Source organism: Microtus oregoni, unplaced genomic scaffold (assembly GCF_018167655.1).
Source record: "Microtus oregoni isolate MIOR12 unplaced genomic scaffold, Mior012 000007F_ref0000211, whole genome shotgun sequence".
Taxonomy (NCBI): domain Eukaryota; kingdom Metazoa; phylum Chordata; class Mammalia; order Rodentia; family Cricetidae; genus Microtus; species Microtus oregoni.
The window spans coordinates 51385946-51413388 of record NW_024543066.1 but is presented as its reverse complement, the minus strand read 5'-3'; the positions used below and the strand labels follow the sequence as shown (position 1 = coordinate 51413388).

Here is a 27443-nt window from a genome sequence, read left to right as displayed (position 1 = left end):
ACCCTACACATAGGGCTTCATAAATTCATAAATTCATTTTACCATGAGTTTGTAAGTACAAACAGTATAAAAAATGACATCATAATGCTTGAAAAGATTGTTAACACTGTCAAATTTATTTCTACAGAAGAAATAGTCCTGTGCTGTAGGCAGAAGATTCTTGTTCATTCCTGGCTGCCCAGACCCGAAATAATCACACAGAAACTATATCAATTAAAACACTGCTTGGCTTATTAGCTTAGGATTCTTATTAACTAACTCTGACATGTTAAATTAACCCATTCCTAATATTTTATATTTTACCATAAGACTTGTGATTTACCAGCAAGATTCCAGGACATCTGTCTCCTTCAGTAGATACAAGGAGTCAGACTTGACGTTTTTTTCTCCTCTATCTCTGTTTGGAATTCCTGCCTTGCTCTATTTTGCTGTGACATATACCCAAAGCAGCTTTTTAATTAAACAACGGTAACAAAATACATTCACAGCATACAGAGGGGAATACCAAATCACTTTGTAGCTGATTATAAATATTTTGGCTAAAGATCTGACCAAATACTTTATAATAAGAAGTCCTCTTTTTTATTTCAGGTAGTCAATGTCTATTGTAATATGCAAAGATTTTTAAAAGATTGTTGCACACAAAAATTTTACTCCTATATAAAGCACAAAATTTTACCACACTGAATACATTTATAGGGTTTCTCTGCAGTATGATTTTTTCTCATGATTTAGATTATTCATACATGCAAATACTTTACCACACTGATTACTTTCATAGGGTTTCTCTCCAGTATGGGTTTTTTCATGCTTTCGGAGATAACTGTGACATGCAAAGGCTTTACCACACTGACTACATTCATGGGGTTTCTCTCCAGTATGGGTTCTTTCATGACTTTGTAGATTACTATGACATGCAAAGGCTTTACCACACTGATTACATTCATAGGGCCTCTCTTCAGTATGGCTTCTTTCATGCCTTTGAAGATTACTGTGACGTGCAAAGGTTTTACCACACTGATTACATTCATAGGGTTTCTCTCCAGTATGGGTTATTTCATGCTTTCGGAGATAAATGTGACGTGCAAAGGCTTTACCACACTGATTACATTCATAGGGTTTCTCTCCAGTATGGGTTCTTTCATGACTTTGTAGATTACTGTGACGTGCAAAGGTTTTACCACACTGATTACATTCATAGGGTTTCTCTCCAGTATGGGTTCTTTCATGCTTTCGGAGATAACTGTGACATGCAAAGGCTTTACCACACTGATTACATTCATAGGGTTTCTCTCCAGTATGGGTTCTTTCATGCTTTCGGAGATAACTGTGACATGCAAAGGCTTTACCACACTGATTACATTCATAGGGTTTCTCTCCAGTATGGCTTATTTCATGCCTTTGTAGATGACTGTGGAATTGAAAGGCTTTACCACACTGATTACATTCATAGGGTTTCTGTCCAGTATGGTTTCTTTCATGCTTTCGGAGATAACTGTGACATAAAAAGGCTTTACCACACTGATGACATTCATAGGGTTTCTCTCCATTATGGGTTCTCTCATGACTTTGTAGATTACTGTGACGTGCAAAGGCTTTACCACACTGATTACATTCATAGGGTTTCTCTCCAGTATGGATTATTTCATGCCTTTGTAGATTACTGTGGAATTGAAAGGCTTTACCACACTGATTACATTTATAGGGTTTCTCTCTAGTATGGGTTCTTTTATGTTTTCGGAGATAACTGTGACATGCAAAGGTGTTACAACATTGATTACATTCATAGGGTTTCTCTCCAGTGTATGTTTTTTTATGCGTTTGAAGATGACTGTGATGTGAAAAGGCTTTACCACACTCATTTTCTTCATAGGGTTTTAATCTAGTATGTGTTGTTTCATGCTTGTGATGATGACTGTTGCATGCAAAGGTTTTAACACATTGAGTATATACAGATCTTTTCTCTCCAGTTTGACTTTTTTCATGCCTACAATGATAATGGTACATGTGAAAGCATTACTACATTTAATACATTGTTGAATATTTTTATCTGTATGAATTAATTTTACAATTTAGTCCTATTTTAAAGAGGAATTATATGTTAAGGTTTTATCACCATGTTTACAATTTTGTTTTTCCCCTTTATTAAGGCTTGCTTTTCATCTTTGAAGATAACTGATAACAGCCTTTATTACATGATTCACATTTACAGAATCTTTTGTTCTGTATGAGAATTTGCATGTATTTGAAGAGAACTGAAAAACTCAGAGCTTTACCACTCTTATTGCATTCATAAAGTTTCCTATACTGTGAGTGATACTACATTTGCTAAGTGAGCTAGGACAAACAGAAATATTTATACAGTCCTAGTACTCATGGCGCTTTTCTGAAATGTGAGATTGTTGACATATTAACAATGAGACTAGAAAACTAATTACTTGTATACTTTTACATCAAATTCAACAAGTATACTCAACATGGGGACTGCTACATGTCTTCTATTTGTTCTGAGAGAGAGGTATGTTATATCTTTTCACATCCCTATGCTCATGTGGCTTGTATCCAGAGTAACATATGATATACCTAGTAAAGGAAGAATAACAAATACAAGGTTTCCACATTGAGTTCACACTTTCTGTCCTCCTAGATTTGTGGCATCTGGATTAAGGCCTCTTCACAACAGATGCCCCTTAATTCATGACTCTAACTGCCCCCTCACTAAACTTAACACAGTCACAAGTATATGGGTTAAACTACCTTTTCTATGGACTATTACTGTAATAAAGGGTTTTAGCGATATACTTATCATCTTTTCAACATGTATATGTTTTATAATATGAATAATATGAAATAAACAGACAATTTTACAATATAGTTCTCATTGTATTATGATTCAAATGGTAATATAGGTTAAGACATTTTTTCCTTCACTTCTTTCTTAAAAGAATGACTTGCAAATGAAGTTCACCTATCTGAAATTAAGGTATATGATTTTGTGAGAATTTAATAATCATCAATGCATGTTATTATTTACACTGCTGCTTTTGTTTAAAACATATAGGATGCATTACAATTCTTCTTCAGAGGTATATTTGTATATTTATAAATGAAAATTACCTTTTATATCTTCTAGAACTTTGACAATGTTCTTCAATATTATGGTCTTCCCAACTGTATCCTAAAATATAGTGCCAGATGTTATATATTAAAAATTGTAAAAAAAAAAAAAAGCTACCATTTGAAGCAAACCTTACAACCATGTCGGATTTATTTATCCCATTCTTCTTTCTCAATTATATTACAAAAGAACCCCATTAACCATTGAACAGCCATCCCCTTATTTGAAATATGAAAGATAATTCTGCCTTACCTATAGTAGTGAGGTTTCTGTAGGTCTCCACCATCACATCTTTGTAGAGGTTCTTCTGGGAAGGATCCAGCAAAGTCCATTCTTCCCAATTGAAGTCGACATGCACATCATCATAGGTCACTGCATTCTAAAATATGCCATACATGTGTACAACCAAAAGCATGATTTTGACAGCACTGTAAATGTATACTTCTTTGACAGTATGGTCATATAATTCTGGTGCTCCCCATACTTATTCCATGACACAGACATCATAATTTAATCACCAAGTCACTTTAGAAGCAAAATGTATAAGAGGCTCACCTCTGTCATTTCTGACCCTTTGAATGGGATATCACCTTGCAAGAGAAATGCCTACTAACCAACAATGAAAGATATGTAAACAAATCAATAGTACAGAGTACAGATAAGAGAAACTGTATGAAAGATTAATTCCTAACTACAAAAAAGAAAAATAAGATGAAAAAGCTGGATGCATTGAATTATGCCTCTAATCCTTGCACTCAGAAAGCAGAGGCATGTATATCTATCTGCCTCTGAGTTGAATACCAGCCTAGCCTATGCAATCACTTCTAGGACAGCAAGAAATACATATTAAATATCTGTTTCACATGAAGAAAATCAATCAAACAAACATAAAAGATAGAAACAACTCATAGGTTTGCTGAAGTTTCTACAAAGAATTATGCATTCACTTCAACTCTTTATTCATCTACCAGAAATCTGAAATGCCTCAATTTTAACCGCAATGTAAATAGGATTTTACTAAAAGGCACTGTGTGTTTAAAAAATTATAAATAGAAAAATAAAAACAATAGCAATTAATATGCTGATTACAAATAATCAACACAGAGCAGGAAAGATGGCTCAACAGTAAAGAGTCCTCCTGGTATTGCATATAGTTAGTTTTATGGACGTACATGGGGGATCATAGCTATCTATTATTTCAAGTTCAGGATTTCTAGTACCATCTTTTGATCAAGGTAAGAACCAGGTACTCACATGGTGCATATCCATGCATACATGTAAAATACTCTTTTTAAAATAAAAATTCAAAACAAAACAGGCAGGAAGAAGGTTATGCACCTGCAATCCAATGACTCAAAAGGCACAGGCAGTATTAATGTCATGAATACATACCATTCTGGAAAACATAATAATACCCTCTGTCAAATTTTAAAGTTCAAGGTATGGTGAAGCTCAATACAACAGCATATGCTTGATAGAAACAAAACCATCATACAGCAATATAAAAACAAAAAAGCCAGGAATGCTGGCCCACCTTTAATCCCAGCACTTGAGAGTCAGAGTCAGAGGTTCTCTGAGTTTGAAGTCAGCCTGGTATATATAGCTACTTTCAGGACAGCTAGATCTACACCAACAAACCTTGTCTTCAAAATAAACAAAAATGAAAACAGTAGGATATTAAACCACCTTAGCACCAAATAGCAGCTAATTCTACTGAATCTTGTGTGATTTAGTGATAGAGTTTATGGCTTTTTTTTTTGTTTTAATTCCCTGCCTGCAGCAAGCAAGGTAGGCGCTTTGTTTATGAGCTACCCAACCAGCATGGAGATCTGATCTCGGCACCAGGAGAGCCATCATTGGGGCACATAACATCACCCAGCTCAGTCTGTCTGGGCGCTGGGGCCGAATCCTGAGGGCAACCAGGCAGACGGGAGCTCCTTTGTTTCAATAGCCTGCCTGCACCAAGCAAGGTAGGCGCTTTGTTTACGAGCTACCCAACCAGCACGGAGATCTGATCTCAGCACCAGGAGAGACATCACTGGGTACCAGGAGAGCCATCACTGGGGAGTGCCATCACTGGGAAGGTACATCAGTAGGCAAGGAGACCTGATCCTGTAAAAGAAGATCCATAGGGGAGCATTTGGAGGAAGAGATGGGCAGGCGCCAATGCAAGAATTCACCCAACAATCTTAAAAGCAACATGAAACCACCAGAACCCAGTGACCTCACAACAGGAGGACATGAACACCTTAATCAAGAAGAAGTAGAAAAAATTGACTTTATGAAAGTGATTGACGCCCTTAAACAGCATGTAAAAAAATGCCCTTATAGAAGTGATAGAGTTTATGATGGTGGGGAAGTTATGACAGCAAAAGAAAAAAGCTGACTAATTAGTTTCAACCACAACATGGTAGGCACAAAGATCAGGAAATGTATTGAGGCAATAGAAACTCATATTTTGGGATTCCCTTCTGTATGCTGTGATTATCATTGGTTAATAAAGAAACTGCTTTGGGCTTATAGCAAACCTAAGGGTAGATGGGGAAAACTAAACTGAATGCTGGGAGAAAGAAGGCAGAATCAGAGAGAAGACATTCTTCATGTCTTTCAAAGATTACAGAATAGGACATTTAATGTTTTAATAACTGAGGACTTTTCATGACAATGAGACACTCTGCTCCTGGCAGCACCAATCTACTTCAAGAGGAAGACGGGCATCGAAGAGGCACCTTATGGAGTTTGATAGCCATTTGGGCAAGAAACTGCTCTTGCCTGGACTTTTGCATAAACCGGACACAGAGAACCCGCAGAGAGAGGACTACTGAACTTGCCTAAGGTGAGATGATCTTTCAGGGTTCCTGATTCATGAAAGAGTCTGCGAGACATTCTGCAGGATACAACAGATAGTGACTGAACTGACTTTGAATTTTCCTGCTTTATGGAAATGTCTGCTGGATACCATGGGCCTGAAGACCGAAGATGGATGCCCCAACGGTACAGAGGAACTTTGGGTGACTGTCCAGGCAGCGAGATGTCTCTGTCATTTCTAGAGCTTTAAAAGTTGCTTTTTTTCTTGTTTGCTTAGGTAGTATTGTATCTTTCTGGAGTCTTTGATGGAGTTAAGAATAGTTAGTTGTAGTTATAGTTTTCCTTAGTTATGATAAAGATTATTGTAACTTTTACTTGATAACTGTTTTGTTATATGTAATTTTGCTATGTTAAAGTTAAAGCCTTTTTTTGTTTAAACAGAAAAAGGGGAAATAATGGAGGAAGGTCATTGGTTAAATAAAAAGAAACTGCTTGGCCCTCATTGGTTAGAAGATAGGTGGGAGGAGTAAACAGAACGGAATGCTGGGAGGAAGAGGAAGTGAGCTCAGACTCGACAGCTCTCCTCTCGGGAGCAGACGCCTCAGAGAGACGCCATGCTCCAAACTCCTGGGCAGACACACACGATTCAGCTCCAACCCAGGATGGACATAGGCTAGAATCTTCCCGGTAAGCGCACCTTGGGGTGCAACACAGATGATTAGAAATGGGCTAAATTAATATGTGAGAATTAGCCTAGAAGAGGCTAGATAGAAATGGGCCAAGCAGTGTTTAAAAGAATACAGTTTATGTGTTGTTATTTCGGGGCATAAGCTAGCCAAGCAGGCAGCCGGGGTGCTGGGGACGCAGCCCCACCGCTCATATTACTACATAATTCACAGCCATGTAGCGATACACCGGTTAATAGAAATGGGTTAAATTAAAATTGTAAGAGCTAGTCAATAAGAAGCTAGAGCTAAGGGGACAAGCCGTGATTTAATTAATAATTTCTGTGTGATTAACTTGGGGCTGAGCACCTGGGAACAAATAAGCAGCCCTCTTTACTACATCATATCACAGTCCCAATGAAGGTTTTCATCCAGAAAGGCTCCTCCTACTAATGGTTTCACAAGCAATCAAATGAAAGTTACCAAGAAGAGGTGCATGTTAACATACATCTTCTATCTGGGATTTTTTCATTCAATCAATTGCATTCTGACCAGGGTTACTATAGGCTCCTGGTCATCCATGAAGAAAATTAATTTAGTCACTTCAATGATACTCATAGTCTGCAATAGCCCCTACACTGTTTAAATGTTCAGTCTCTTCTGATGCTCAAGACAATCTCTTGACAGTGATTTGTTGACAGAGGTTTCTCTCCAGCCCAGTCCCACAGTCATTCAGTCCCAAAGAAACACACAGAGGTCTACATTACTTATAAACTGGTTGACCTATTAGCTCAGGTTTCTTTTTCTTTTCTTTTTTTTTTTGTTTTTGTTTTTGTTTTTCGAGACAGGGTTTCTCTGTGGTTTTGGAGCCTGTCCTGGAACTGGAACTAGCTCTTGTAGACCAGGCTGGTCTCGAACTCACAGAGATCTGCCTGCCTCTGCCTCCCAAGTGCTGGGATTAAAGGCATGCGCCACCACCACCCAGCAAAGCTCAGGTTTCTTATTAACTAATTCTTGCATCTTACATTAGTACATAATTCTTGTCTGTGTTGGTCACATGGTTTGGTACCTTTTATCAATGAGGCATTTTCATCTTGTTTCCTCTATGTCTGAGTGATGACTGCAGACTTAGCCTTTCCTCTTCCCAGAATTCTCCTGTTCTGGTCACCCCACATATCCTTCCTGCCTGGTTACTGGTCAATCAGCATTTTATTAAATCAATACCAGTGACAAATCTTTACGAGGTACAAGACCAATGTCCCACAGAAAGTAACATCTTGTAAAATCAGAAAACAAGTTACATCTTTCCAACATACATTGGTATAGAATACCATTTACACTCCAAAATAGAGAAATGGAGACATAGTGAGGGAAGATTGAACCAAGGCAAGACTGAAGTATAGCAGGACAAATATCAAACCCTGTAGCTCTGTCTCAGATGTATAGAGCTTCAGTTTCAAAGGGCTCAGATGGGTCTACCCTGCATCGTCTCATACATCTCTGTGGTTACTTCCACTCCTTATGTTCAGTTAGTTCTCCATAGAAGATGTTTTAGAGTTTAGGGATCTCAACATCTTGTGGTATCAAAATACTACCTAGGCTGTATCAAAATAAAACCCTGGCTGTTGTGGAATAGTATTGTAAGATGTGTTATATTTGTTTACGTTGTAAAACAATTGTTTCAATGATACAAATATGTGTTACATTCTTCTATGTTGCATTTGTTTAATTCTGTGAAGCTGTGATACTGGGCTGGTCTAAAATACCTGTTTGGCCTAATGAACAGTCAATAGCTTAGTAGGGAGAATAAAAAGGGCTGGCAGGAAGAGAGAATAAATGGGAGGAAAAATCTTGGAGGGAAAAAGGAAGTATGACCAAGAAAAGGAGAAGGAAGCATGAGCCAGCCACTCAGCTACACAGCAGTAAAAGAAGTAAAAAAAAAATTTATACAGAATAGAGAAAGAAAAAAAGCCCAGAGGCAAAAGGTAGATGGGACAATTAATTTAGAAAAGCTGGCTAGAAACACTACAACCTAAGACCAGAAATTTATAATAATAATAAGCCTCAGTGTATGTCACTTTTTGAGATCTGGGTGACAGGCCTCCAAAAGAGTAAAAACAACAACAGGTTTCATCCTCACAGCTTCATGGCATGAACTCTCACAATCTCTTCACTGGGTTTCTGACTCTGCCAAACATGGATGCCAGTAACAATGCTGAGTTGTAACCACAAACTAAAAACCCAGTACCTTAAATTTTGATTCTTTCTTGTTTCCAGAACCAGCACATGATGAGTGGTCCTGAAAAGTTTAACTTCTTAATTGACAGACACTAACACACTTGGACCAAAGGCATAGCAGGTTTTGTATGAAATTGCTTCCTAGGACGAGGAATCACTTTGCTTACTCCTTACATAAATTGAAGGTTTATGTGGATGGAGTCTTACTCCTGGAGCACCTTGCTAGACTTCCATTCTATGGCAAGGGCCTATCTATAATAGTAATAAACTCCTTGAAAATCCCTGCTTGTTCTAGTAATTGGTTGCTACCTGAAACTACCTTTTCATTTTCATTTATTTCAGCCCCACTTGTTTTCTTTTTACTGTAGACCTGAATGAATCATCAGTAATAACCATCTAACAGATCCAATATTTCATTTAATGAATCAGCCCATTATTTTTTAATTATGCTTTACTAAATTTCCAGGTAATAGACAGAAAAAGAAAGATTTTGGAGCCAAAATATCACACAAATGACCTCTAACTTAATCTGTTATGGAATCTATCATGTCCAACTGAAATCCTATGATGTCAATCTCTACTTTCTGGCATTTCTCTTAACATTTCCATCTTCCTGGTCCTATAAGAACAGCCAATTTAGTTCTGTGTACTACTTGCTATATTTTTTCATCACCTAAAATCTAGATATCTTCCACACTTTTTCAAGAGGCATCATTCCCAGGTTCTGCCTAGCAAAAATATTACTTTTGGTTTTCCATTTCTTTGTCCTAACTTGCATTTATGTTGCTCTGATTAAATCCTCTAACCAAAACCAGCTCAGACAATGAGTGGGGTAATCTGACTTCATCATTTTCAGAGCTTAGGATAGAAAATTAAGTTAATAGTTGAATGCAAAAATCCATGGACAAAGATTGTTTTCTGGCTTTCTCTCTTGCCTAGTCACTCTTTCATTCATGCTAAGACAGCTCCCTTTTGTAGCTCAAGCCCACTTTCTCAGGGATATTGCCACCCTTATTGGAGAAACCTTCTCACATCAATCATCAACACAATCTCTCCCAGATACAGCAGTCTATATCTTTTATGAACCACGCCACTCTGAACACAGTTGAGCAAATGTCCTTGTGGTAGGAACTTTTGGATATATGTCCAAGAGTGGTATAGCTGGGTCTTGAGGTGAATTGACTCACAACTTCCTGAGGACTGCATGTTGATTTCCACATTGGCTGTACAAGTTTGCACTTGTACATGTCCTTGCAACATATCCTTGCCAGCATTAGCTGTCCCTTGTATTATGGAGCTTAACAAATCCTACAGGTGTAAGATAAAATCTCAAAGTAGTTTTGATATTCATTTTCCTGATGGCTAAAGTTGTTGAACATGTCTTCAAGTGTTTCTCAGTCACTTTAGATTCTTTTACTGAGAATTCTGTTTAGAGGTATTCCCCATTATAGTTGGATTATTTGCTTTGTTGTTGTCTAGTTTCTTGAATTCTTTAATATTCTAGGTGAGGAAACCCAGAATCACATAGAAAAATATATTTACTCACTTATAGGTGGATATTAGCAGTTAATCACAGTTAATCACAGTACAATCCACAGACACAGAGAGGCTAAGTAACATCTCTAGGGGAGATGCATGGATCTCCATGGTAAGCAGAAATAGAATAGATCTTGTAGGTATACTGGAAACAGAGGGGATGGGAAGAGGAAGAATCGGGTGAGCGAGGAAGGGACAGATGGGGAGAAGACAGGGAGAGATGGCTGGAATAAAGGAGCTTTTAACAGGGAATGTGGAAACAGTGTAGTGAAAACATTATAGAACCTACAAAGGTGACTCTAGTGACTGTTCCTAGTAATCAAGAATATGGAGGCCGAACTAACCATCTTCTGTAACCACATAAATTTTTCAGTGGAACTGGACACCAAGCCAACCACAAAACATTCAACCCACACTTGTACTACCTGCAAGATACGCTGGGGCACTGGTGACTCAGAGCTTTCTTAGTGGCCAATAGATGACTGGTCTAACTTGAAGCCCAGGCTGTGAGAGGAAACCCATAACTGACACTGCCTAGATGGCCAGGAACCAGAACTTGAATGGCTCAGAGAACAGAACCAAATAACAGCTGACCAAGAAAAAATATCAATAAAATGATTCTTAATTATTTCCTGCTATAATCATAGGTTGATACCCAGACTACTTGTTATTAAAGAGGCTTCTTCCAGGGGCTGATGGAAGCCCATCAGAGATCCTTACCCAAACATAAGCTTGAGCTGTAGGGATCTTGTAGAAGGAGGATGTGAGGACTGTAGCATTCAGTGGTTGAGGAAATCAGGAGAACACAGCCCACACAATCAACTAAGTAGGGCATATAGTAGCTCAAGGAAACTGATATAGCAATCACAGAGTCTTCAAGGCTCTGTGCCAGGTCCTCTGCATACATGCTATAGTTTAGCTTGGGTGTTTGTGAAACTCCTAACTGTAGGAGTTATTGTGTCTCTGACTCTTTTGTCTGTTCTTAGGACCCTTTTCCTATTGCATTGCCTTGTCTAGCCTTGAAATAAGAGTTTGTGCCTAGTCTTATTGCACCTTGCTATGATTTATTTGGCTGATATCCCTGGGAGGTCTGCTCTTTTTTTGAAGGGAAAAGGAAGCAGTGGAGCTGGGACAATGGGGATTTGGTGGGGGATGGACTGGAATGAGTAGAGGAAGGGGAGAATTGAATCAGGATATATAGAATGAGAGAAGAATAAATACAAATAAAAATAAAATGCATTTAGTCTAAGTTCAATGATCCTTATAATCTGTAGCAACCCAAACATCACAAATGTCCAAAGTCTTTTCTGACATTTAAGACAATCTCTTGAATGTCACATATTGTAAAATAAAAATAATTTAAAGATTTACAACATATAATGGCACAGGACATATTCCCATTTTAAAAAGCAGGAATACGACTGTGTTACAGCTCCCAACTTAGGTAGACTCATGTGTATGTCACACCAGTCAGAAGAACAGATAGGCAGACCACAAGCCCATGAAATTTCCATACTCTCTACATTCCCACAGACACAATCTTCCAGAAACACTACAGCTGCTACCCCCCAAACCATGTACGCACCCCTAAATCAGATGCATAGCCTCTGCTCAAGTGCAGGCCACATCAGCCAAAAAAACAGGTAGGAAAACTGAGATAAAGACTCTCTGCTGGACCAGAACCTATGGAAATCACAAGAAATTAATATAGGATTCTTGTCTATGCACCTCCTCCATTCTTTTAATAATCCTACTACACTATCCCCAGTCCCACTTCCCTCCTCTTCTCTGTGTTGTAGCCTTCAACTTGTGTGGAGACCCACACATTATCTGCAAGAAGTCTATGTAGGCTACCTTCCAACTGACATTCCTTATTCCCTCAGTCCTCCTCAACACTATCTCCAAATTCTCTACCCTCTCCTCCTCTTTCAGGCCCAAACATGGGCAGACACTCCCTGCTGGAGAAAAGGCCACACCATCTGTAAGATTTCCAGCCCTAACTTGGGATGAGAGCACCTGTTCAACCATAGGACACATAAAGCAGAAAATTAGAAAGCAAATAGAAACCAAGGAACAAAACACCCATGCAACAAAGACAAACTGAGAAAAAGGTAACTAGATCCACAAATTCCTCAAACCCAGATACTTGGACACCAACATAAAAACACAATCAACAACAGCCAAAGCAATAAGTCACTACCAGATTCCAGCTATCCTACTATTGCAAGCTCTGAATATTCCAACACAGTTGAAGTACAATTAAGTTAAGACTAACTTTATGAAGATGACAGAAGTTCTTAAAGAAGAAGTAAATGAATCCCTTAAAAAAAAGCAGAGAAAGGATAAATGAAGTGTTGGAGAAAATTAATGAATATCTTAAAGAAAGCCAAAAAGTAAATGAAGAAACAGTTGACAGAAATGAATGAATCTGTTCAAGACCTTAAAATAGAAATAGGAATAATTAAAAAATATGAATGAAGTAATTATGAAAATGAAAATCTAAGTAATCAAATAAGACCTACAGAGGCATCCTTCACTAAAAGAATACAAGACATTGATCAGAGAATTTCAGACTTTAAAAGCATGATCAAAGAAATGGACATGTTGATCAAAGAAAATGTTAACCCTAAAATTTCCTGAAACATAACATCCAAGAAATTTGAAACACTAGGAAAAGACCAATCCTAAGAATAACAGGAAATGAAGAAGAATCTCACTCCAAAGGCACAGAAAAAATGTCAAAAAAAATTGTCAAAATCTTTCCCAACTAAAATGACACAGGAGAACACAGGCCACAGAATCAACTAAGTAGGGCTCTTAGGAGCTCACAGAGGCTGAAATAGCAATCATGGAGCCTGTAGAAGTTTGCACCAGGTCCTCTATATATGTGTTATCTTTGTGTAGCTTGCTGTTTTTGTGCAACTCATAATAGTGGGAGTGGGAGATGTCTCTGACTCTTGCCTGCTGTTGGAACCCTTTTTCTTTTACTAGGTTGACTCATCCAGCCTTTGATATGTGCCTAGTCTTATTTCAATTTGCTATGTATGGCTTTATTGATATCTCTTGTGTATCTGCTCTATTCTGAAGGGAAATTAAGACTGAGTGGATCTGGTGGAGAAGGGAGTAGTGGAGAGGACTGAGAGAAATGGAGAAACTGCAGTTGGGATATATTATAAGAAAAGTGATGTGTGATGTCTTTCTGTATAAGTGTTGCTTTTATTGGGTAATGAATAAAGCTGCTTTGGCCTATGGCAAGGCAGAATATAGCCAGGTTGGAAGAGATATATAGAGAGAGAGAGTAGGAAGAATATAAGAGATGCCATGTAGCTGCCAAAGCAGAAAGACACCCCAGAACCTTAACAGTAGGCCACAGTCTCATGGCGACATAGAGATTAATAGACATGGGTTAAGATGAAAGAGCGAGTTAATAAGAAGCCTGAGCTAGTAGGCCAAATGGTGGTGTAATTAATATTGTTTCTGTTTGATTATTCAGGTCTGGGTGCCCGGGAAATGAATAAGCACTCTCTGTTTACAAGAAGAATACATTTTGAAGAGAGAGAGAGAGAGAGAGAGAGAGAGAGAGAGAGAGAGAGAGAGAAATGTGGACACAGTGAGGGAAGATTGGTTCATGGTAACACTAAAACTCAGTTGGGCAAACAACAAACCCTTTAGCTCTTCACCCGACAGGTAGGAATTCATTTTCAAAGAGCTTAGATAGCACTATCTGTATGTAGTTCTCCATGGCAGATATCTCATAGCTTGGGTATCTCAACATCCTATCATCTAAAAATACATCTCTGTTTTCATCTTCACAGCTTCATGCAATAAAGTCTCAATCTCCTCAGTGGTTTCCTGGCTGCCAAAATAGACGGATGCGACAGTGCTGAACTGAAACTAAAGAGGAAAATATATGACCTATAAATTTTGTTTTTTTCTTTTTTCCAGAAAAAAAGATCAACATGGGTTCCACCCCCTGCCCCCCAACACACACAATTTGGCTTCTAAGTTGTTATGGATGCTACCATGCTTGGTTCAAAGTTCCAGCAGCTGCTGCATGAAGTTGCTTTCTCAGATTAGGAATCAAGTTGCATATTCTTTTGAGAAATTGAAGACTTAGATAGATAAAATCTTTCCCTAAGTTACCTTCCTAGGCTTCAAATAATAAGGGCCTTCTCTTTAATGGTTCTAAGCTTCTTGAAATTTTGTCCTCTTTTTCACATCAGGACTTTGAATCTTCCTAGTGTTGTTTTTCTCCACAAAACAGACTTTTCATTTCTATCCACACCACTCATTTTTTCTACTGTAGACCTAAATAAATCATCAGTAATAAACACCCAACAGAATCAATGCTTTGTCCAAGAAATCACCCAATTACTTTTTAATTTTCCCTTACACAACTTCTCAGGGAATGGAGAAAATTGGAATGATTTGGGAAGAAAATATTATACAAATGATCCATAGGTAAATTTTTCATGAAGTCTATTTCCCACTGAAATCCTATAAACTCAAGCTCCACTGTGTGCATTACTCTCAACACCCCCATATTCCTAGTCCTACAGGAATAGTTAATTAAGCTCTGTACAGTTTTCTATGCCTTTTGCCACCTAAAGTCCTAATATCCTCCACATTCCTCCAAAAGACAACGTTCCCACATTCTACCCAGCAACAAAATCACTTTTGGGTATCACATTTTGACCTAATTTTTTTCATTTCTTGCTGTTATTGAATTATCTAAATAAAAGCATATGAGGTGATAAACAAGTTTGACTGATATTTCCAGATCACAACCCACAACTGTGGAAGCTAAGGACAGAAACTCCAGTTAGGAACTGAAGGCAAGAGACACTAAGGAAAAATGTTTACTGTCTTTCTCTCTTGCTTAGTCACTCTCTCTTGTTCAGCTAGCCTTCTTATCCCTCTCAGTCCCACTTTCTTAGGGTATTGAAACCATCAGTGGAAGAGAAGAGCCTTCCCACATGAATCATCAATCAACACAATTTTCCCAAACATAGTAAGTAGCAATTTTGATATGGGCAAAGCCTCAACTGATGTTCTCTCAGATGAGATCATGTTGACAGCTGTAGCTAATTAAAGGTAGAGATGATCTTTTAAACACAAAAACAATATATTAACCATATCAAACATGAAGAACTAGAAAACACAGATAGGCCAAGAAATGAGGAAAAGTAAGCCTCTAAGATCAAGAAGAGAAAACTAAAACTGTTTCTCCACAAAAACTTCCTAAACCAAGAAATGCTCAGGGACCTCATAATATAGTAAATTTTCTGGAAAAGAATGATGAAGATCTATAATTTTATAGAGAAACCAATAAATTTAGATGATAATTAATAAAATCAACAATATAGATGGTATCATAGCAAAATAAGACACAAAGACAGGCCTACACATACATATCATAGTTCCTTAAATAAAAATGACAAGATACTAACCAAAATTAAATAACAAGAAATCACTGGCCAGCAGTCATCCTGTGCACTCTAGTTCTCTCCTTTGCTGATAATAGAAAATATATTGGGTAAGAAAAGCAATTCCACCAAAATTGGAGAAACTTGCATAAGACTTTCTGATGTTTTAACTTTATAGAGTTTTGATTACTAAAAGGATCCCATTCTCTTATAAAAAGAAAGTTATATTGATTAACATCACTTAGGCACAATTTTGTTTCCTGTGACTGAATATTGCCTGTAAGTCTGCATCAGAGTGAGGAAATAAAAACTTTTTCAAACCAAATGCAAGATAACAAACTTTTAAAGAAACAGTGTTTGATTTGTATTATATACCTAAAGCAACTTGTTTTGCTCTAATTGTTTTATGAGTCACAACGATTTTTGAAAAGAAGTTTATCCCCACATTTTGTATATGTTTATTTGTGAGAAAGAATGTCTTCCATGTATATACAGGTGACATATAAGAAAAGAGGGTGTCAGATCCTTTGAATCTAGAGTAGCAGGTGGTTCTGAGACTCCCCACTCAGATATTGGGATATGAACAGGCCTAATAATTTCAAGTCACCAAAAACTCTTAAAATATAAACTGGTATGAGCTGAGCAGCACTTTAGCTTTAACACTCTGGTTATCTATGGGGAAAAAACATTTACAAACTTATATAGCTACTATGGAAATAAAAATGGCAGTTCCTCAGAAAAATGGGAATAGATCTACCTCAGGATTCTGTTGTATCAGTCTTGGGCACACAGCCATAGATGATCCATCCTGTAGTTAGTTTTTTACTGTTTTGTTCTTTTGGGAGCCCACCACCCAGCTCCCAAATAAATCACATGAAGGATTATCCTTACCTATGAATGCCCAGCCTTAGCTTGGTTCTAGCCAGCTTTTCTTATTTTAAATTATTCTATCTACCTTTGCCTTTGGGATTTTACCTTTATTCTATATACCTTTCTTTACTTCTTACTCTGTGGCTAACTGTGAAGCTGGGTGGCTGGTACCTGACATTCTCCTCCTTCTTTCTTGGTCCTCAATCCTTCTCTCTTTCTCCTTTTATTTATTTTCTCTGTCTGGCATCCCAACCTTTCCTTCTATTCCCTAGCTATTGACCATTCAGATCTTTGTTAGACCAATCAGTTGTTTTAGGCAGGCAAAGTAACACAGCTTCACAGAGTTAAAAAATGCAACATAAAAGAATGAAACACACTCTTGCATCATTAAACAAATATTCCACAGCATAAATAAATGTAACACACCTTCAATTAATGTTGTACAACATTTCCCCTTTTGTCTAAATAAAAATGAAAGGTTACAACTTTTAACTTTCTCCACAGCTGCCATTTCCTTTTCATTAGCATTAAAAAATTAAAGTTAAAAAACTACTATGCAATCTATATCTAGGTGTCTTAATTACCCCTTTCTGTTTATTAAGCATATTTTAGGGGGTCAGATGAAACATTAACTAATTAATCTTTATCAATAAAAATTGGGAGTCAGTTATCAGGGGTAAAAACCTGAACTATCAGAGAAACAGTGGAAGTCTATTGATATAAATTTAAGGTCAATTTTGTTAAATGAATCTCTGCTCTTGTTTACGGTATTATACTTGTTCAGTTCATTTATGATAATGTATAGTTAAGAAATACAAATTAATAGATAGTCATTTATAATAGTTAAACTTGTAGTCATGTTAGTTAGGTTTTCTAGATGTACAGAGATATATTTCATATGGATTCTTCAAATCTTTCAAAGACATATAGAATATGGCATTTTAAATGTTTTTAAAATTTATGCCTCTTCATGACAGTGAGACATGTCTCTTTCTGGTAGCACCAATTATTTCAGAGGGGTTGATGGGCATTGAAGGAACTTATTATGGAATTTGCCTTCAATGTGACTAGGCTAGCCATTTGTGCAAGAAACTGCTCTTGACTGGATTGCTTGATGGTATGTTGTATAAACTGAACATGCAGGACCTACAAAAAATGACTGATAAAGTTGCCTAAAAAAGGTGAGACAGTTCCTGCTTCATGAAAGAGTCTGCTAGACATTCTGCAAGACACAGAAAAAAAGTGACTGAGAAACTGCCAATATAAGTGGAACTGTCTTTGAAATTTTCTGCTTCATGGAAATGTCTACCAGACACTATGGGCCTCTAGACTGAAGATGGATGCCCTAATGTTACAGAAGAACTTTGGGTGACTGTCCAGGCAGCAAGATGTCTTTGTCAATTCTAGAGTTTTGGAAGTGCTTATAATTAGTTAAGTAATATATATTCTTCTAGAGTCTTTGGTGGAATTAAAGAAGGACCATTTTATTATTATAAAAGATAGATTAGATATAAAACCTTAGACTCACAAAAATAGAATACATGGTAGAGTATTTTTCTTAATTTGCCAAATATAAATGGACTAAATATTGTAACTATAATTCTTCTTCATATGGTTTTGTTATATGTAATCTTGCTATATCAAAGTTAAAACCTTTCTTTTTATGTAGACAAAATTCCCCTCTGTATGCTGTGAATATGTTTTATTCCCATTGGTTAATAAAGAAACCACTTTGGGCCTATGGTAGCACAGAATAAAAAAGGTGAGAATTCCAAGCAGAAATAGAGGTGAAAAGAAGGCAGAGTCAGAGAGATGCCATGTAGCCACTGAAGGAGACAGATGCTGGATGGAACCTTACTGGTAGGCCACATCTATGTGGCAATACACAGATGAATTGGGTTAATTTCAGATGTAAAAGTTATTAAATAAGAAGCCTAAGCCATTGGATATGCAGCTTTATAATTAATATAAGTTCTGTATAATTATTATGGGTCTGGATAGTGGGGAAATGACTAAACAACCTGTCTATACCAGGATATAATAAAGTTTGCAAGCTATACAGCATACACACAATTAATGTCTAAGTTCAAATGTCCTGTTCTTTGACTTCTAAGGAATTGTACAAAGAAGCACAAATTAGCCTGAATGCTTCACTGCCTGAGGGAATGCAACAGTCTGTCAGGAACTGGGAGGTATATTGTGACCCAGGAACCATGGGCTTTAACCTGAAAATCCTATGACACATGTCTCTCAAGGCAGTTAGGTCAGGCCAACTCCATGGTTCCCTGGAGAGTCTACTGCCCACTAAAATCCTATGACCTTGACCTCCACTGTCTGCCATTACTCTCAACATTCCCTTAGTCTATGTCCTACAAAAACAGCTGATTAAGCTCTTTGTCCAGATTTCTGATCTTTTTAGCATTCTTATAAGAGTCAACATTTCCAGGTCCTTTGCAGCAACAAAATTCCCTTTGAATCCCATTTTTGTTTCAACTTTCTTCTGTTGCTGTTATTAAATTATGCAATCAAAAGCAACTCAGGTAATGAACATGTTTATTTGGTTGTTAACCCTATTTCACAGTTCCTCCTTATGAGAGCTTAGGATAGATACTCAAGCTGAAAACTAAAGGCAAAACATGTGGAATCATTGTTTTCTGACTTTCCCTCTTGTTTTGGCACTGTCTTGTGCTCAGAGCTTTGTGCTCAGAGATATTGCCAACTCAGTGGAAGAGCCTTCCTATATCAATCAAAATCAACACAATCTCTCTCAGATACCTTAATCAGATATTCTTATCTAGGCATACTCTCAATTGGTATTTTCTGAGATCACTCTAAGCAATATCATGCTGATAGCTGAGGCTAATATGCAAGAAGATTTTAAGATCCAAAGGCAATGTACTATTATATCAATAACTTAAGCAGCAAAAACACAAAGATAGATATGCCAGGAAATGGAAAGAAGAAAACGTTTAAGATAAAGAAGATAAAACTAAAACTGTCTCTCCACAGAAACTTTCCAAACAAACAAAAACTCAAGGAACTCATAACCTGAGAAATTTGAATAAGAAATTGGTGAGATCATTATTTTCTAGAAAATAAACAATATACTTAAGATAACAATGAAGAAAATCAACAACATAGATTGATAGCACTGACAAACAAAGACACAAAGACATATTATGCTCCTTTAAATAAAAACTACAAGATTCTAATCAAAATCAAACTCTAAGAAATCAGTGACCAGCCCTCATCCTGTACACTTCTGTTCTTTATCCTTTACCAAAAATAGAAAATGGCTTGGGTGAGGAGGGCTGTTCCACCAAAACTGAAGAGATTCACTTGATACCTTCTCATGTCTTACCTTCATAGAAAATAGTTTTGACTACTAAAAAAACCTCATTTTCTTAAAGAAAAGGATGTCTGTTAGGATCACTTAGACACCATTTTGCTCCCCCTGATTGCTGATTGCCTGTAAGTCCGCAATCAGAGGGAGGAAATGAAAACATTTTAAAACAAAATGCAAGATAACAGATTTTTAAAGAATCAGTGAACACCTAAAGCAACTTGTTTTACTCTAATTGCTTTATAAGTCACAAGCACTTTTGAAAACAAGTTTATTGCTATTTTTGCATATGCTTGGCAATGAGTGAGAATATCCTCCATATATACACAAGTAACATACAAAAAAGGGGTTCAGATGCCCTAAAATGCTAGAGTTATGAGCCTCACAACTTGAGTATAGGTATCTGAACTCAGGTCAGCTCCAAGATAAATATGTGCTGAGCCACCTGTCAACATCCATAATACCTTTTTTCCAATAAACCAAAAGTCTCTCACAGATTAAGAACAAGAGCAACAAAACCTAAATAAATAAAGAAGTAAATAAATGATCTTTGGAAACATGATGCATCAAAAATAAGATGACGTGTATGGTAAGTTTGCCCCATAAATGAATACAGTGCAATGACAATTCCCAACAATTTATAACAGGAAAGCTATTACAAAGCTACATTCATATTGGAAGCACACAGAATAATCACTGGGATTATCAAAAAATAGGACACAGATTGACATAATATGACTTCTTTATGGGCGGAGGGGGTACATAGCTTTAATCCCAGCACTCAGGAGGCAGAGACAGCAGGATCTCTGTGAGTTTGAAGCTAGTCTTGTCTACAGCGTGAGTTCCAGGACAGGCTCCAAAGCTATAGAGAAACCCTGTCTCAGGGAAAACATTACCACAAAGCTGATCAATCAAGAATGTGTATGATATTTGGGAAAGAATAAAGAGGATGGAGAGGAAAAGCCAAGAGCAAAGGCAGGAAAATATAGTCAGCTATTAATCAAAAGACCAAAGGAAACAGTCAGGAAACGTGTGATCCTGACCAATGTTACCCAGCTACCTATGATTCTTTTTTTTTTTTTTTTTTTTTTAGCTTCTTGGAGGAAGATATATTTTTTTTTAAATTTATTTATTTATTAAGGATTTCTGCCTCGTCCCCACAACCGCTTCCCATTTCCCTCCCCCGATCAAGTCCCCCTCCCTCATCTGCTCGAAGAGCAATCAGGGTTCCCTGACCTGTGGGAAGCCCAAAGACTGCCCACCTCTATCCAGGTCTCATAAGGTGAGCAATCAAACTGCCTAGGCTCCCGCAAAGCCAGTACGTGCAGTAGGATCAAAAACCCACTGCAATTGTTCTTGAATTCTCAGTATTCCTCATTGTCTGCTATGTTCAGCTAGTCCGGATTTATCCCATGCTTTTTCAGACTTAGGCCAGCTGGCCTTGGTGAGATCCCAATAGAACATCCCCATTGTCTTAGTGTGTGGGTGCACCCCTCGTGGTCCTGAGTTCCTTGCTCGTGCTCCGTCTCCTTCTGCTCCTGATTTGGACCTTGAGATTTCTGTCCGGTGCTCCCGTGTGGGTCTCTGTCTCTGTCTCCTTTCATCGCCTGATGAAGGTTAATATTCCTGAGGATGCCTATGTGTTTGTCTTTGGATTCACCTTATTTAGCTTCTCTAGGAACATGAATTATAGGCTCAATGTCCTTTATTTATGGCTAGAAACCAAATATGAGTGAGTACATCCCATGTTCCTCTTTTTGTGTCTGGCTTACCTCACTCAAGATAGTGTTTTCTATTTCCATCCATTTGTATGCAAAATTCAAGAAGTCCTTGTTTTTTACTGCTGAGTAATACTCTTATATGTATGGAAATTAAATAAAGTCTTCACAATTTTCACAAAATTCCTTCAATGTGACCCTTAAACTGTTGTTTCTGACCTTCCAGCTACTGTTATTTCTTCCAGAGAGGCCTCATGCTCTAGAGCCCTCTCTGCAAAAAGAGATGATCTACTGCTAAGGCTATGCAGCCCCTTAGACCTCCTGTGTTTTCAGGTAAACCCAGACACACTGATGCCCAATCCCAAAACAATATAGAATAACTTCTGCTTCCTGTCAAATGGATTTTAGTGCAAGATATAGATTCTGCTTTATCTACCTGCCCAACACCATAAAAACCTAAGAAACCTCTGTAGCGCAGAAACTCCCTTTGTCCCCTGGAACTAAACATCACTGAATTACACCATTGCAGCTGGTGGTAGCAGAAAGTTAGAAGCATTTTAATCATGTATTGTTAAAAGATAATCAACATCACCATAGTTCTACCAGCTTTTAAACCATTTGAGACATTTATCAGACAAACTTGAAAGTAGACTGCAATATTCAGAACTTCTAGAAACCAGATTATCAGTTTTCAAATTTTTCTTTCCACTGTACATCAAAAGCATGGCTCTGTATGTACACTGGACAGTGATATTACAAGCACAATATCCTACCATGCCAGGGCTGCAGAGTCTCCCTCTCCCCAGGAAATCCATACACGGGGAGGCTCAGAAGACAAGAGGCACTGCACAGGTCATTACATAGAGCAACAGAACCACAGCATGGCTCATGGTCCATCCAAACCCCAGCAGAAATTACAGCTCAACAGACCTTCTCTGAACACCCTACATGCACCATGCCATAGCTTGTGGTCTTCCTTACAACTCATTACAACAAAAGTAGAAAAGAACCCTGGAAAGAACCTGCAACCTACCTGCCACTATTATTCCTGCTTGCTAAGATTTCCAGAGTCCCTCATTGGCTAAGGCCACCCTGCTGGGCCTCAGAATATTTTCAGCTCCCCTAATGGGTGATCAGAGATCACCAGATAGCACAGTAATTCCTATTCTGCCCTTCCAGCTCAGTAGACAGGGTTCTAGACCAGAAAGTTTGTATTTTAGTAGACATTAATCCACTTTCCTAGCACATATCCTGTTCCTCATCCAAAGCACAGGGTCCTTTGTATACACCTTCTATTACACACTCAATGTGCAGTGCAGCCAACCTATCACCTCATACCTGGGAAATCCTGCAGCCAAACATGGGTCACATTTACAACTGTTGTTAAAGAAAAATAGGTCATGAATTAGAAGATAATAAGGGGTCATGGTAAAGCTTGGGGAAGGAAAGAGAATGCGGATATGATATAATTATAATCTCAAAAAACTATTTTAAAAAGTTGAAACAGGATTCATGGCCATGTGCTTCAGAAACTAGAGATTAATATTAGAGCACATCAAAGACTTCTCAAACCTTTCATCTCCGGATATATATATATATATATATATATATATATATATATATATTTAAAACCAGTAAAATAACAGTCCTGTTAGGCAGTCTACATTTTACTCAGATCTATTTTGTTTGAACTACTATAGCAATTTGGTTTTATGAGAAGGTCAGTTCTTTATTTAGATTATTGATTGTCCTGGCCTGTGGACAACAAGAAACGGCCACCAGGACATTTATGGAGCATCTAAAATTGATTACTGAATTCCTAATTAGATAATTAGTAAATAGCTAAGCATTGCTAATCTCAACTACTGTTGAAGTAGGAGAGTTCTCAACCACTGTTCTGTCTCTCACTTTCTGCACTGTGAATATACCAGCTTCAAGCTTGACCTATGTACTCAGTTCTTGCACAGATCCCTCTTCATTTATAAGCAAGCACTAAAAGACTGAGATACTGGAGGTCACTCACTAGCTGGTCTATTTTTGCTTCTCACAAACCAGTCAAGGCCCTGTCCTGAAGGAGTTTCAGAACTATCTACCCAGCACTGGGCAGCAGAGGCAGGATTGAGTGTTTAAAGAAATTTTTAATTACATAGCATGAGGCAACAATATTATAAGCTCATAGTCTCCCACACCAGTATGGCAGAGCCTCCCCCTCCCCCAGGGTATCCACACTCAACAAAGCTCAGAGGCCAAGGGCCACTACCCAGATCACCACACAAACTAACAGAACCTGTCTGGATCATGGTCCATTCCTTTCCAAGCAGCTAATAGCTCAGCCAACCTGTTCTTTCTGGTCTGGGGACAGTGGCCCCTACATTTACCATTGCATGGCTTTGTGGTCCTCCTTACATCTCCATTCAGCAGAACAAGAGAATCCTGGAAAGAACATGTAAGCTACCTCCTACGGTGATACTGACTGCCAAGTAGAGTCCTTCATTAGCTAGGACTGCCCAGCTGGGCTTCAAGACATTAGCAGTTAGCCTACTGGGTGAACAGAGATCAAATGTCTCAGAGAGCAAAACCCCTCCAGGTTTGTCCTTCCACATTATGGTGAGACAAGACGCTAATTGATAGTTTACTAAAATCTTCCATTTTCCCAGAGCAATTCCTGTTCCTCCTCCAAGGCACATGGTCCTATGTGTACATATTCTATTACACACTCAATGTCCAGTGTAGTCAACCCTTTACTTCATAGCTGGGAGGTCTCATAACCAAACCCAGGTCACATTCAAGCAGTAATTGTTAAACAAAAAGAGGCCATGGATTAGAACACAATAAAGGGTCCATGAGAACAGTTGGAAGCTAGAGACAGAGTGAAAATAATATAATTACAATATCAAAAGGATACGGTTAAAACGTTCAAACAAGCTTCATGGTCGTGTGCTCCAGAGACTAGGGATCTGTATTAGAGCACACCAAGTACAACTCACATCATTTCTCTCAGGGTATACAGTCATGTTAGGCAGGACCACACCCTTTTACCCAGTTCTTCTACTTTGTTTGAACTACTGCAACTACAGTAATTTGGTTTAATTATGTTTTTATATAGCTTCTTGAATGCAGGGTTTATGGTGTGTCACTAGTCATTGCTAATGACAACTACTGCCCCAGCAGGAAATCTTTCACACTCTTTCTTGCCCATCCCTTTTTCCATGTAACTATGTTTACTTTACAGTTGGTCAGTGAACTAAATTCTTACACAGGTCCTACTTCACTTGTAAATTCACAATAAAATCTAGAGAAGTTGGAGGGTACTCATTCACTGATCTATTTCTCCTTTCCACAGACCAGTCAAGGTCCATCCTGGTTGGAGTTGCAAGACTGTCTTTCTAGCACTGGGTAGCAGAGGCAGGATTAGGTGTTCAAAGCAATTCTCAATTACATAGTGTGAGGCAAGCCTGAGCTGCAGGAGACACAGATATAAACCAGTTGCTCTCAATCTTCCTAATGTTGTGACCATTTAAAACAGTTCCTCCTGATGTGTTGAACCCCCAACTATAAAATTATTTTCACTACTACTTCATAACTATATTTTTGCTACTGTTATCAATTATAATATAAAATATCCGTGCTTTCTGATGGTCTTGGTCCAGTCCTGTGATAGGATCATTTGATCCCCCAAAGGAAGCTGTGACAAACAAGGTTAAGAAACCCTGCTCTAAACTGATATAAATAAATAAACAGCACTTAGGAAAGAATGGAATGAAATTCTTAAACTAGGAAACATTGAAAATATAGCAGTAATTCATCTAAAGAAAATGAATGTTAAAAATGATACCAATAATTGATGCTTTAAAATGATAAAAAAAATAGAACACTTATCTATACTAAATTTGAAATTGAGTAGTCCCTTCCACGATAGAGAGAATGCCATTAATAAGAGACTGTATGACTTTGTTCCATGTAAAATGTTAGCTACTGAGTGTTGTGATGTGATGGTGTTACAGTCAATTGCCTGTTTCTCAAATTTTTCAGCTAACTTAACAATGTCAACTAAGATTGTACATATCTGCATAGGAGAGTTCTCTAACTGGAAATGGAATACTTAGTAGTTCAAGCTATCCTCCCTAAATTGTACACCCACCAATTCTGTCTGCCTTCATTCACATGGAAGGAATTAATACCTGCAGGGAAATTACAAAGAAAGTCACTCACCATGTCCCATCAGTCCTTCTTTGTAATGGACTGTAACCTAGCCATTATCTAGTCTGTTTCCCCCTACAGTGAACACAGAACAATGTTCCTCCTCTTCTGGTCTGAAGGGAGAAGCCCTGCTCCACACTCAAATCCTTTCCCTATTCTGCAATGGGCAGTCCAATATGTGACTAAAACACAAGTTTAGAACTGTGTGGTGCAGCAGACATGTAATCCAAGGTTTAGAGTGTTTAGTCAAGGACAATGCCTTGTGGGGCTACAGACAGGGTTCAAGCATATCTCAATCAAATTAGGAGACCTTGACTCAAAACCACTTTTCAAAAAGACTGGAAATTAATTATAGAATTAATATACGTTTATGGCACAACAGGACTTAATGTTAGTTGTGACCCTGTAATCGCCCCTTGAGCAGCATTTAGAAGCCAGTTTTTTAATGGACAGATGGGCATTTGTGCTTTTTGTAAATCAGGCTTGTCTCCTTTATGATGGGAATGTAGCTGGTTAATCCTGAGGACAAACTTTTATATTTTATCATACTAATCTCTAACAGGTTAGAATACCATTGCCTTTGGGGTATTTGGGATGCAGCTCTCCCTTACCGAAATTCTATTTTGTGACTTAATGTCTCCTAAGAACTGGAAATTCTATTACCATCAATTCTACTCTTCTACAGTTTAGCAGTGGAGTGCTACTTTATACAGGAAATACTGTTTACAAGCTCCACACAATTAACTCCAGATGGATCCTAAACCTAAATATTAAATGTTCCAAGTGAAGAACTTCTGGAAGATACTAGAGGAAACAGAGCTATCTGACTTTTGCAAATCTATGTTCCATTGCGACAATATAAGCACTAAGGGAGCCCACATTTTACAGTGAAGTCAACAACAAGGGTATTTCAAAGCACAGTCCCACTCCCAAATCTCTGAGCAGATAAGAATAATAAGTTACTCAGAGGCTTCCAGCCAGCTCAGGAATTTCAAAGATCATGCAGAATCACACAGGATCACACAGACCCTGCTGGGGCACGCAGGACCAGCAGGACCAGGCAGAAACATGATGAACTCTGCATCTAGTCACCGGCTCCCACCCAGCTTAGAGGAGGATGCACCACGCTGTCTCCCATGGCTCAACTAGCCGCTTCTCCCGGTCTGAGTATAACCCCAAGCTCACCACGTCGTGGTTTTCCGGCTTGTCCATGCTCCCTGCTCTGCTCCTTGCACTCACAGTAGAACACACAAAACCACTGACGCCGAATTCTGAAAGTGGCCACTGCCGGAAGGATCCCGCACAACTTCTGACTGGCAGGTCACCTGTAGGGCCTGATTGGCTAGTGAGTCCTGAGTGACAAGAGCACCTCCCATAGAGTTATTCTGTGCTTAAAGGCACAGCTCAGCCGGGTGGTAATGGTGGCGGCACACGCCTTTAGTCCCAGCCCTTGGGAAGAGGAGGTAAGCGAATCCCCTTGAGTTCTAAACCAGCCTGCCCTTTTCCAGGACAGGCTCCAAA

General features: G+C 38.2%; 1 pseudogene; it reads right to left on the bottom strand.

Moving 5' to 3' along the window:
- Positions 1–286: 286 nt before the first annotated feature.
- Positions 287–27201, bottom strand: LOC121450600 (annotated as a pseudogene).
- Between the last annotated feature and the right edge of the window lie 242 nt (positions 27202–27443).